The sequence below is a fragment of the Gadus morhua genome, chromosome 4 (genome assembly GCF_902167405.1).
Source record: "Gadus morhua chromosome 4, gadMor3.0, whole genome shotgun sequence".
In the NCBI taxonomy this organism is placed as follows: domain Eukaryota; kingdom Metazoa; phylum Chordata; class Actinopteri; order Gadiformes; family Gadidae; genus Gadus; species Gadus morhua.
Window position 1 is genome coordinate 37,062,489 of NC_044051.1, and position 8,019 is coordinate 37,070,507.

Here is an 8,019-nt window from a genome sequence, read left to right on the forward strand (position 1 = left end):
ATGCTTGAAAAGAGGCCCCTTTTCTCTTTCTCATCCTCCAATTTTTCCTTCTGTGTGTTTATTATTTATTTGCCGGGTTGTAATGTGCTTGCTTGGATATGGTCCTAATTAGCGTATAGGATGGAGGGGGGAGGGAGAGGACTGTGTGGGATAAATATTTCCACAAAGCATGCTGTCATTTGAAGGCAGGCAGGACGGCTGCAGCCTATTAAAAAAGAATCCAAGCGAGAAAAAAAACCCAAAAGAGAGAAAGCTGTTTCCACTTCAAATGCGGGCGTCCTTTTGAAACATTGGCTGATATGATGTCCCCTTCCAGAGCGGCTGGCACACGCGCCGCCCGCAGTAGAGTGTTGTTCTGGCCCACAAAAAGCAAACGCACAAACACACACACACACACGTGTATGCATGCAACCCCCCACACAAACACAGATACGGGCAGCCCACGATGTAGGATTGTTCTGGCCCACATAAACCAAACACACACTTGCACACACAGACCTCAACCAGAAACACACACAAATACACACAAACCAACACACACACACACACACATGTAGGATGTGTGTGCAAGCAACACAGACACACACGTGTGCATGCAACACACACACACACACACACACGTATGTGTGCATGCAACACACATACACACACACATGCATGAAACACGCACACACACAAACTAATGCATCCACCCACACACACTCACACACACGTATCCATCTGTACACATGCAAAGGGACTCACACACACACACACACACATAGGATATGGACATACACACACACACAACAAAAAACAACGTGAGCAGACACATAATCCGACAACACAGATATGCAATGACCGCCATAGATTACACAGACACACACACCTTGATGTAAAACATCACACACATTGATGCACACACACGCACACACATTGGCGTAAATGAACACACACACAATAACACCTTGATGTTGACAAACACACATAAACCCAGTAAACCCCCCAACCCCCCTCCACACACACACACACACACACACACACACACACACACGCAATAAGGTGTTGTGTGGATCTGCTCTCCTGAATCTTAATTTGAAGAGACGGTCGGTGGGGGGGGGGGGTCTCAATATGGGGCCAATATGCAGTTATACCATCTAAGCTCCCCAACTGGATCAATTAAGCCAGTCATCACACACACAAACACATACACACACGTAGATCTAAACACACGCGCACACATTCACACATGTACACACACACACACACACACATAGATCTACACACACGCACGCACACACACACACACAGTGCCACACATAGATCTACACACACGCACACCAGTAAAAGCACACACATACACATAGATCTACATGCACACACACTCACACAAGTGTACGCGCCCACACAGACACACAAACGTAGTTGTACCTACACAGACACACAAACATGGACACAAACTCACACATGTGACCTTCCCCCAACAGCAATGATTTGCGGCAATGGATTCAACCACTGGGTAGAAATAAAGAAATATGAGGACCATAATTAAAAGAGAGAGAGAGAGAGAGAGAGAGAGAGAGAGAGAGAGAAAGAGAGAAAGAGAGATAAAGAGAGATAAAGAGAGAGAGAGAGAAAAACAAGACAAACTGCAAGATTTGTGGCAACAGAGGTGGTATCCTAATTAGCAGATTACACACAGTCAGGGGCTGATGAAAGGCACACTTAGGGACGCACAAATGCACGTGCACGCTCAGGTGTGTGCACATACACGTGGAGACTCGGGCGTGTGCAAGTGAAGATGCACGTGTCACAGCATCATCCCTGGATCTACGGAGCGGTCGACACACCCTTGCCTTGTGTCTAAAGGGGGAGATGTTTACATGGATGGCATATCGCCTGCGACGGACACACAAGGCAAGATCACATTTAAGTCTTGTCTTCAAGAAGTAATGCGTGGTCTTCTATATTTTTATAAATTACACCAGCTTGTTAAATATCTTGCCATATCAAGACTCCTTGAACATTGTCTAACAGACTCTATGTTATCCATAATTCAATATTGTGTATTATGGAATAATCATAATATTGATATTATATCATATGATTATTTATTGATATGATCTATTACATTATATTTTTCAGATTGTTCCAGCATAACGAATTACGCCCTCTGAAAACACGCATGATTAGTGCTTTCCATGATTAGCGCTTTCCATGATATTTTCTCACACACCTATTTTTTTGCGGGCGGCAGAACAAGAACAACTCTAATATTAACACGAAATCCGACAGATCTATTGATTTGATTCAGTGGATTTGCTATCTCTTGCACGGCTTCACTTTGGGTATTCCAGAGATTTGTTTAAATATCTGCTCGCACGCTGGGCTGCATACCGAAACCTGCTTAACTTTGTGCTCTTTTCATATCTGCATTTAAAGAGTTGCTCAATTTTCTATTCTGAATACTGGTAAAGTGGAGAAAACAAAAGTAGATCGGATTGTGCTAATCGGATAATTCTCGGCTGGAAAACAGCGATAAGATATAAAAATGAAGCTAGTTTTGCCACGCTATCGGATTAGCCAAACAGCAGTCTAATGCACACATGGACACATAAACACACACAACGACACAAACCCACACAGACGTAGACGCAACACGACATAAACACACACAAATGTAGACACACACACACCACGACACGAACACACACCACGACACAAACACACACAGATGCAGCAGACACAAGCACAAAAACAACCATAACCATGTGTATGCTTTTCAACTCGGTTCCATTGCTTGTGCACAGACATGCACACACACACACACACACACACACACACACACACACACACACACACACACACACACACATGCGCGCACATGCACACAGACACAGACACACAACCATACACACATACACACACACATACACAATTCAACACATGGATCTGCATATTCACTCATGCATATTCATTAACGCGTGCGCTCAAATGCGACCAAACTTGTGACAGTTTCCTGTCGGAGGCGTCTGGAGGGCTCTCCTGCCGCAGCACTCCTCCACCTTCAGGGCAGATCCTCCTGCTCCAATGCTCCCAAGGGCCACCGTCATCTCCACCCCTTCTTCCTGTTCTTTATTACACATCAACGAGGAAGTGAGACGTCTCCGCAAGCTGTAATTACAGTTTTAATTAATCATCGATCCCCCATTGTGTCCCGTCCAGCTGTTGCCGGGGGGGCGACACGGAACTGCTCTTTCGCTACGGTGGCTGCCATCTTGTTTCAGGGTAGGGGGACCTCTGTGGTTTTCGAGTCTTTTTTTTTTTTTTTTGGGGAATTATTTTTATTGGAGTGGAAGTACTCCCGTTTTGGTGGCGTGCATCGTAGTCGTGTTCTGACGGGATTGATTTGTGTTTTGAACACAGACACAGATGAGGATGTTGTTTGTACTTCGTTAGCCTCATAGCACAATTTCCTGTGTCTTATTTGAAGGTTCATCTTGTATTTAGGGCCAATAATGCTGCAGTCAAAAAGATGACTTTCGCAGAGAGTGATTATGGAATGTACAAAGCACTCTTGATTGGCTGAGGATTTAGCCAATGAGACACAGTGAATAAGCAGTGACTAGAGTTACTAGGTTGGATATCACAATTTCGCCAGAATATGACTTATGCCATTATGCTATGAGGCTAACGATATGTTTCACTCTGGCTTATGTATCCTAACGTAGCTACGGCTGCCATAGATGTAGCTCACTTGCAACTATGTTGACATTTGTAGTCATATTTGGACTTTGTTGAAAGTGTCGCAACATAAACTGATTGTCAAACCAGTGCAATAATCATTTGAAGTGGTCATGTAAATTACCACAAAGTTCATTTACATTTCTGAATGTCTTTCATAAAACCCTGGTTTTTCAAAAAAATACGATATACTTTCTATGATATGCCTTTATAAAGAACCGAGACTGTGCTGTTATTGAAGCATACGGCTCTCAAAGGGGAATGCACCTAAATGGTGACTTAATTTGACCCAAATCTAACCACCGAACACACAACAGATGTGCAAGCTTGCTCAAAACGCCATGTGGAAAATGATCAAAAGCTGACCAAAATATCCAATAAGCAACATGTTTGAAAAAGACCAAAGAAAATAATTCTAACCTTAGGTTATTCAGTCTGTTGTGATATATATCAGCCTTTCTGTTATCAGTGTGTATAAAACAATCAATCATGCACAGAGAATCAATAGCTGATTAGTCTCGATAAGGATGGCTTGTTTTCTTCCATTCGGTTCAAACACAGCTGACTCACACCTTTGACCTCTGAAGGCCACCATCTTAGCATATGTGCACTTATGCTACGACGTTCGCTTGCTAGGTATTTATAAGAATACAAGTAAATAAAAAGAAACAACGGGAGTCACCAATGATCCTGCAAACGTAACGTATGTGCTTGAACCCGCAGGAAGCAATACCAATTAAATATGTCCCATAAGAACGGATGTGATGCACTTCTATGCGCCTTGAGTCACCGTCGCAAGCAGTTCTCCCTGTCACCTAGGTTACCGAACAGTCACCTGTTGCATCATGGGCTTTGGGGGCCTGGGTTGGAAAGCCATTTAATGCTGAGAACAAGTGACTCAAGGAGCAGCAGGGAGCGCACATTGCCTTGCCAACCGACGTTGTCTCTGACTCCAAAATAGCCAGAGGCGTGTTACCTGAGCCCTGACACAAATAGGTGAGCTACCAAATTCTGACGTCAAGATTATTGACTCAAATATACAGTTTATAAAACGAATATATATATATATATACGAAGGCTGTATGTGTACTTTTGGTTATTGTGTTAATAATAGGCTAACTACCTAAGTTCTGGGTTAATGACTCAAATATGCACTTTATATAATAAATATATATGATGGCTGTGTGATACATTTTGGGTTTGGTGTCAATAATTAGTTAGCTTCGAGGGCCTCAACCTGCTAGTGCCCTGTCGATGTAGGCAATGCGCTTGTAGCTCAACTGTGGTACTGCGATTCTTCGCGTCGTTCTTTCCCTTTTTCATTCCTCTTTCCTGTTCCTCTTCAGTCTTCTGTCTGTAAAGGCACAAAAAATATATATACTGTATATACATATAAAATATATCATTAATCTTGTTATAGAGATAGTAGGCCTCTAGCTATCTATCTATCTATGTATATACTTTTTTCTTTCAGAAAAACAAATTTGTTGAGGGCCTGAAAGTTTTCTTGTAAGATCGATTCAAGCGAGTGCTTAGTTGAGTTTTTTAGTTTTTTAATATCGACTCTTTTGTCGGTTGGTTGGTTGCCGGGCAGACTCACAGCTGTTCAACTTCTCCAACAGTTCCATATGTCTTCAGCTGAAATGTGCGTGTGTGTGTGTGGGGGGGGGGGGGGGGTTGAGGAGGATTGGAGGGCTGGAGGGAGGCATGGACATCTGCACACTGCACCAAAGAAAGAAAAAAACTCCCCAAAACATCCACTTCTGCCCACACAGGGAGCCCAGCAGCGCTTTTAAGTGACAAACTGTCGGGACAATGGAGTAAAAAAAAAAACAGAAGTGCCCTTCTCGACAGCCCGAGGGTTTTCTGTTGTTTCGGGATTATATTTTCGCTGGATTTATTATTTGGTGTCATTGTTTTAGGAATTGGATGAATCCTATTTTTTTTTTGCGCTGTGTGTGGTTCACTTATTTGTTACTTATTATTTTTATTTTTTTGAGTCCGTTGTCTAATTAGCGTTTATTCAACGTTTGAATCTTTTTTATTCGCTATTCGTCCAACTGTTTTGTTATGCTATCTCGCCTTTACTCCCAGCTCCTATAAGGCTCCCCCCTCCCACCTCTCCCCCCCCCCCCCCCCCCCCCCCCACCACCACTATCACCCCAGGCGCTGCCTGTGATGAAATACAGGGTGTCTGTGCATTTTCCCCACCTCCAGTCTTCCACCAAGTATAGGATAACTTCGCACTGTTTTTTGCGCGCAGAATCAGTGCTTGTAGCCACCTGTTCTTAAAGGTTATATTAAGTGTCAAAAACACCTTTTGGCTCGGAGCGTGGTTATACTCCCTCTATTCCGTTCTCTACTTCTTTCCATTATTTTTCCTCTGTTTTCAAATAACTCACTTTCCAACGGATTGAATCCAGTCTGGGTAAATAGATCCCTGGAGATGACCTATGGAGCGCTCTGTAGAAAGGGAAAAAAAAACATTTGATTGATGGATGTAGGGCTTTCAGAATCTGTGTGCATCTGTGCACTTGTGTGTGTGTGTGTGTGTGTGCGTGTGTGTGTGTGCGCGCTGGGGAGAAACTCTGACATCTCCATGGTCGAGCGGCATTCCTGACATCTGTCTTCGGCTATGCGGGCGATCAGGCGGCATTCCGCAGATACGTCAAAATAAGCACAGTCACCGACGCCGACTTGTGAAGACGAACGCGCTGCAGAATCACTCACTCTGTTACAAAAATGACATTACGTCATCAAGTAAGGTTGTGTGTGTTTTTGTGTGAGGGTGTGTTTATGTACGAGTGGGAGTGTGTGTTTGGTTTATGTGGGCCAGAACACTCAATAACATTGCGGGCTGAACACGTGAGTGTGTGTGTGTGTGTGTGTGTGTGTGTGTGTGTGTGTGTGTGTGTGTGTGTGTGTGTGTGTGTGTGTGTGTGTGTGTGTGTGTGTGTGTGTGTGTGTGTGTTGCATGCACGGTGTGTGTGTGTGTGTGTGTGTGTGTGTGTGTGTGTGTGTGTGTGTGTGTGTGTGTGTGTGTGTGTGTGTGCTGTGTGTGTGTGTGTGTGTGTGTGTGTGTGTGTGTGTGTGTGAGAGAGTGTGTGTCATAGGGACATAGTATCAGCGGATATTTTCTCTCTTTTGTTTTTTTTCTCGCCCGGCGCTGCCTTGGACATCGGCTCCCAGTACTGATGAGGGCGACTTGAGACCCCCCCCCCCCATAGACCAGATCCCTCATGGGGTCCGGACAAAAGAAGAACAGTAAGGGGACCTTGGGGAGGGAAGATTTACGGCACAAAGAGTGATTATTGGGTGGTGTTCTCGGTTGCGCACCATAGAAGCATGAACTTTCACAGGCGTGACATCTGAATTTACAGAAACATGGACTCGGACACTTGTGTGAACACATGAACTCTATCGTAGGGTGTCGAGGTGTCCCTGATCAAGACTTCTGATCGTGACTCCTTTGGTGAGCTGGCTATCAACCTGTGTGGTGGACTCCGCCGTCGGTATGCAAATGTGTGAATGAATGGCTGTTAGTCACTTTGGATGAAAGCATCTGCAAAATCTCCAAATGTTTCTGGAATCGCCTCTATAAGCATGCTTTAGCTAAGATGCCCTCCAACCTTCTCCCTTAGCATGTAACTGTGATCAGTGTACCTCAGAGTGGATGAAAGCATCTGCTAAACAACTAAAAGAGTGATTCTTTTGATCCCTCATTCAGAGATCCCACGATCCCATGCTTTCCCTTTCGGTGTTTCATTTCCCCCGTTGTCTTCCTAATCTTTTCATCGCAGCTCTGCATCTCCGAGTGTCACCGGACCCTCTTAGTTTGAGTTGGTTCCCCCAAACACACGATCAGGTTTTTGTCCTTCCCGGGATGGAAGGAGGGATTAAAGGAGAGATTACACAGAAGAACTGTGAGCCTTCTCTCTCTCTCTCTCTCTCTCTCTCTCTCTCTCTCTCTCTCTCTCTCTCTCTCTCTCTCTGGCTCTCTGGCTCTCTGGCTCTCTCTCTCTCTGGCTCTCTGGCTCTCTCTCTCTCTCTCTCTCTATCTCCCTCCCCCTCTCACTTTCTCTCTCTCTCTGTCCCGGGGCTGGGTGGGGGTGTGGTGGTGAGTGGGCTGGAGGTCAGCAGCAGGAGGCTAGCGAGGGTGTACCTTACACCTCCCAGCACCCGGGGCCTGACAGTGGTGGGTATCGGAGACGGGCTGTTTGAGGAGCAGCGGGAAGAAAGAAAAAGAAACGAAAGTTAAGTTAAGAGCTTAAGAATGGGAGTCAGGAATCTGTCGAA